The sequence below is a fragment of the Apodemus sylvaticus genome, chromosome 8 (genome assembly GCF_947179515.1).
Source record: "Apodemus sylvaticus chromosome 8, mApoSyl1.1, whole genome shotgun sequence".
NCBI lineage: Eukaryota > Metazoa > Chordata > Mammalia > Rodentia > Muridae > Apodemus > Apodemus sylvaticus.
The window spans coordinates 3400014-3406013 of record NC_067479.1 but is presented as its reverse complement, the minus strand read 5'-3'; positions in this window follow the sequence as shown (position 1 = coordinate 3406013).

Sequence of the window (6000 nt, the reverse complement as noted above, 5' to 3'; positions counted from 1 at the left end):
TGCTAAGTACCTGCCGTGGCCTTGAACACTTCCTCCCACTTAGAGCTGCAAACCCAGTCCTCTACACCCCTGGCCCCAGGCTCAGTCCCAAGACAAGGTTGAATTACAACTTTGCTTTCAGTGTCTTTGGGGATGACTCCTGCACACAGGCTAGGTCACATGGTATGGGACTTGCTTCACCACTGCTTCTGGAGACATAAAACAAGGAACTCCCTTTGCCCTTTGGAACAGCAGGATACGTCCCTTCAGGATTGCTGACATGACCTAGATAGCTCTAACTATCCTGACAAGATCCTCTGAAGGGTAATTAATTTCAGCTTCCTTTCTACCAACCAGCAGCATTCTGTGTTATTTACACAGAATCCAGGTCTTCAGACTGTGAAGCACGTGGGGTGGAGTCGGGAGGCTGAGTATCGGGTTATCACCAGACACACAGAGAGTGAGACCAGCTGCCCTCATGGAAGGACAACTCAGGAAAGGACACAGGAAAGTGTCCTTCCCTCAAGGGAAGCCATCTTAAGGAACGTCCTCTGAGCCAAAGCAGTGCCATCTTCAGTTCATCTGGGCCTGTGCACCAAAGATCAAGTACACACTCTACCAGCTGACCACATCTCTAAGTGTATGCCTCGTCTTAAATCCTCGACACCGCCCACAACCTCACACCCTTGCCCATGGTTTCCTTGTTGACCGGATTATTGTCTACGTTGCTGCCAATGGTTTGGATCTTTGATGTACCCCGAGTGTCTAGGCACAGTTGCTCAAAGTAGGTGACCCATAAGCAATGACTGAACAAACAGAACCAAGAATTATAGAGGAATTTTAGTTTAGAATGTGGCTGCTCTGACAAGAGATCACATCCAGAGACCTCCTAGGTCTATGTGATCTGGCTGGAATACAGACATGCCTTTAATCCCAGGGGACAGAGGCAAGCAGATCTCTGAGTTCAAGACCATCCTGTCCAGAGTAAGTTTCAGGTAAAGAAAAACTTAGGTCCAGGACTTAGGTAACATGCCTTTAATGCCAGCACTCGGGAGACAAAGGCAGCCATATGTCTGAGTTCTAGTCAGTTATGTTCAGTCAGTACATGGAACTCAGAGGCAGTTTTGCTGGGAGACTTTCACAGAGACAGGTTGTAGGGAGAGAACAAGCTAGACACAGGTGAAGACAGAACGAACCAGAGAAGGAGAAGGAGCCAAAAGATTAGAACAGACTGCCAAAGTTAGTATGAGGCCAAGCAGACTCTCAGTCCAAAACTGAGAGAAGCCAGATTGAATCAGTCAACGTGGAGAGGAGTTTGAGCCAGAACAGCTGAGCTGAACCAGCCAGCCAGAGTTCAGATAGAACTAGGAAGGGTGAGCTTATTCAGCAGCAAGTCCCAGAAACTGAGAACATTCTAGGCCTAGATTGTACAGAGGCTAAAACAATCTTTGTGGGCTAGGCCTAGGTTAGCAGACAGAGGTGTAAGCCTCTGAGACGACAATTACACTAGGAGAATAAAAACTACTTCAACAAAGAATGAACTCAACTGGCCACCTCACAGCTGCTCTGACGGATCCATACTCTATTTCACACTTGATGACAATGTCTCTGCAGGTGCACAGAGCTGACAAGGGATGGGTCAGGTTTGCAGTGCTTACCTGCAGAGAGTAACTGCCCAGCCTTGCTCCTGTGTGTGTGTGTGTGTGTGTGTATTTTCCATAGTCTACAAGTTGATATGTAAGACTCTGATGAGCCTTAGCTTACTGGGACACCCGCCCCTCGACCCCTGCCTGGAGTGAACAACCTGGAGCCCAGGATCAATGCAAAAGCAAGAGGAATTTATCATTCTAGCATACTGGGGTCATCATCCTGCACCCAAAGGAGAGGCAATCATGACCCCGCAAAGCCTGTTAGGTCAGTTTTTATACAGTTTTCAGAGTAGCAGCCATTAGGCACAATGTAATAGGCAGAACAGTGTGACTTTTAAATTGATTGGACTTTAGGGAATGAGGTGGCAAAAACTTCCCTTGTCTGTAGGTAGCCAATGGTCTGGAATAAGTCTGTGTGCTCTAGACTCCCCCAAACCCCCGTGCCCCGCAGGTGGCTGGCGACAGTCCCCCACCCTGTGGTCTGAGGAATGTAATTAGCCTTTCCCTTCCCTACGTTCTCTGTGACCCTTCTCTTCCAGGAGGAAAGGGGTCTGGTGGAATTTTCCAAGTGCCCTGAGCTTAACCTCTTCTTCAGTTGCACTTTGGTCAGAATTCTCCACCTAACTTGGGGTGTGTCCAGGGCCTCCCTGGGGGACGCTTCCCCATGCTCTGTGATGTAGGGTCCCAGCTTTGCTCTGAGTTCGATGGCCTCCAAATGCTGAAGGACACTTGCCTTTCTTATCCAGAGTGCCCACTTACTGTTTTGTTTCCTCTTTCTTGTGATCCCTTGGGGACAATGGACTCACGGACACATGGACACTCTGATCGGCTCACACTGCACTCTCTCCTGGATGCCTGCTGTGGTTCTTTGTGAATAATTATCGAATACCTGCAGGTTGTGGTTTTTAGAAGCCAAATGGGACCTACCATAAATTCTCTCCAGGTTTATAAACTGTAAAACAACCTAGGTAAAACTTTTGGTAGCTTACTGCAGTTCGAGCCACTGAAGGTCAGTAGTCTTATCAAAGTTCGGGCCGGCCATATTGGGGCTAAAATGGAGGCTGAACAGCAGTGGCTGCTCAGATTGGGAGTTGCTTCTGCCAGCTGTGGTGGCTCACACTTTTAATCTCAGAAAGCAGAAGGACGATCTATATGAGTTCGAGGCTAGATTGGTCTATTTAGTGAAGTCCAGGCCAGTTAAGTCTATATAGTGAGACCCCCCCCCAGCCATAAACAAACAAACAAACAAACCCAAACAACAAAACAGAACAACAAAGGAAGTTACTTCTCCGCACAGGCAGAATTTGGGAAAGAGACTGTTGGCGCCCTCTGCTGGTCACTGTATAGTATATCAGTCCCGGTTCGGAGCCACCTGGCCTTTCTGTGAGCCTGGAGACCAGAAGGCGACCTAAGCTTTGGGTACAGGTAGTAAGAACTCTTGGCTCAGGTGCTATGGGTGGGCTGGTTCCCCTGCACACAGGTCTGCCTTTGCCAGGTTTAGCGACCACCGTCTTGCTCTCAGGACCCTCAGCCCTAGCAAGTGTGGGGCTCTTTATTACAGGGAACCAGAATGGCAGCCCAGCACATTCAGTTGCTGTTCCATTTGGGCCTTTAACCACAGCGACGGAGTCAAGAAGTCTTGTTAGACCAAAACAGACAATAAATCAAATGAAAACTGAAGAACTTTCCGCAGCAAGATGAAGGGGCTTAAAAGGGGGGACTATAGGGGGTTAGGTGAGTGTGGCTAGGCAGCATGGGAGAAGGTGTCCAGGCGGGCCCTTGCTTGGGCACCTCTGCCCCTGAGGGACCACACACACACACACACAGACATGGTATAGAATAGAGTTTATTCAGAATAGGGGATGGGAGTTAGTGGGAGAAAAGAGAGAGAGAGAGAGAGAGAGAGAGAGAGAGAGAGAGAGAGAGAGAGAGAGAGAGAAGAGAGAGTAGAGTAGAGGCCAGCCATGACCACGTGGAAGGGGGAAGAGCCCCAGGGGCAGAGAGGTAAGAGAGTGTGGGAGAGCAGAGAGCAAAGAGAGAGAGGAGGAGCAAGTAGCCCCTCTTATAGTGGGCCAGATCTCTGGGGCGGGGCATACCTGGCTATTGCCAGGTAGGTGTGGGGTGGAGCTTAGACAAAACCCCACCATTCCCCAATGTTTCATTAATTAATAAAAGAAAAAGAAAAAAGAAAAGAAGTGACGGCGAATACGGCGAAGCAGGAATAGGGTCGTTGTTGAGATCTGGCTGCTTCATGCTGACATTGGGGTGGCGTGTCTCTGGGGAACCTAGAGAAAGGGGTATGGGGGGTGATTGTCCAGTTTCAGGAGGACTGGCTGCTTCCTTGCTGTCCAGGATTTGTAGAGCCATTTGAGGATAGGTCAGGAGAACAGGTCCAGTAGAGGCTGTCTGTATCTGGAGAAGCTGAGAGGAGATTGGAGCATCTGAAGGTTGCTTCTCTGGAGCTGTCCTGGATATGGCAAGGGCCTGGACTTAACAAGATGTTGGAACACATTAGTATAGTTAGGGAATAAGACTAAGTACGTTTGGGAGAAAGGAAATTTTTCTTAAGATGTACAATTGAAACCCAGAAGAATCCCACCCTTTGGAAAGGTAGTAAAGTGGGAATCTGGGCAGATGTACTTATCTGGATAGAGCCTACTTGGTCCATGAGCAGTAAATTTGGGTAGGTTTCCTGTAGCTAACAAGTTTATTAAAGAGATAACAACATGAGTTAACCACATGAACAGTCTTTAAGATGAGCCTTTGTGGATCAGAAGGAATAGAATTGAAGGTTGGGACAGTGACAGAGAAAGAAGAGGAAATATGAAGCATTTAATGGAAACAGAGTTTAGGTAAGGAGATAACTGTCTAGCTGTCAATGTAGTCAGAAGTCTGAGGAATAAACAATAACTTAGCAGTTATATTATTAAAGAATGACAGATTCCAGTAGCCGGCAGTTCTTTGTGGTCTCTGGTCTCCATGGCGGCTTTGGCTGTCAGTCTGGCTTTCAAGCACAGAAGATGCACGGCTTTTTCTCTGTGGAATGGATACCCATGACATGAGAAATGGCTTACCTTTGTTTAACTAAGTCATTTGACTCAAGGTATCCGGTTTTGTCCACTGCACTCTTTCAGGCAGCATCCTGTGGCGGTGTCCATCTTTCTTCTGAGACCTCCTGGGAGAAGCTGTCAGGCCTTTGGGAATTCTGTCTGTCTTAAATCTAATAACAAACTTCTGACAAGATTGAGCGCAAGATAGGAGGGCAATAGTTAAAGAAAGAGTAGGAATGGAAATCTTAAGTAGCTTTGACAGGTTGCATAGGTAGAGGAAAGTATATTGCCTTGGTTAGTAAAGATGCTAGGATCAGAGTAAGAAAGCTGGCAGCAATGGATTAAATTGTGGTGACAGAAAATGAGTTTGTCTAGGCAGATTTAGGCTTGTTAACATCAACTTGAGCACGCAGGCTATAGGAGCAAATGAGTTAAGGGTGTGGGAACACAGAATAGGTGAGGTTCAGATTCTTTATCGTTTACCAGACTGTTAATTTTAAAAGTATACAGTCGAAGACAAGTAGCACCCACTGGGTAGGGGAGGGAGTTGTTCTGCAAACTTAGCGTCCTGAAGAGTGCAGAAACAACTGAAAGGCAGCTAAGCCAAAGAGCCCAGACCATCGTGAGGACGCTTGGGAGCCGAGGCTAGAAAAGCCGGAGCTTTAAAAGCCGGAGGAAGCGTCCCGCCTGGACCAGGATTTTCGAGAACAGCTGTAAAAGCCAAAGGGAGACTCAGGATCACTTCCGGATTAGGATACACCCGGGGGTGGGTCTAGAAGTCCTAAGCAGGAGTGTGGACTAGGCATGAGAAGAAACCCTTCATTCCAAAAGAGGTTGGCCAGACTTCATTTGAAAGCTAAGGGTTATTTACTATTGTGGTTAATGTTTATTTAAATTTCTAATCTGGTAGCGGGAAGAACCTGACATGTAGCACACATACTTGTGGAAGCCAGTGTGGACCGCTTGGCTGTGGGACCCAGTCCCCCAACCTTGCTTCTCCTGCCTGTGCGTGGCTGCAAGATCAGTCATGGCCTGCTGTATTAACAGTAGAGGACATTGGGAGTGGTGGGAAGGAGACTGCGCAGTGAAGAAGAGGGAAGACAGGGTGGTAGGGAGAAGCCGTAGAGCTGTGAGAGAATCGGGTAGTATAATTGATGGAGCATCCCAGCAGCCAGTGTGGAGCTGGGCGTGGGCTGTAGCTAGGCTTTTGCAGGTAAAGGCCCTAGAAATCTGCACTGTAGCCAGCAGAGTGGGACAGTATGGTGGTGGAGGGTGGGGCGCAGCAACAGGAAAGGAGTGCAGGCTTGCTGCGGTGAGGAGGC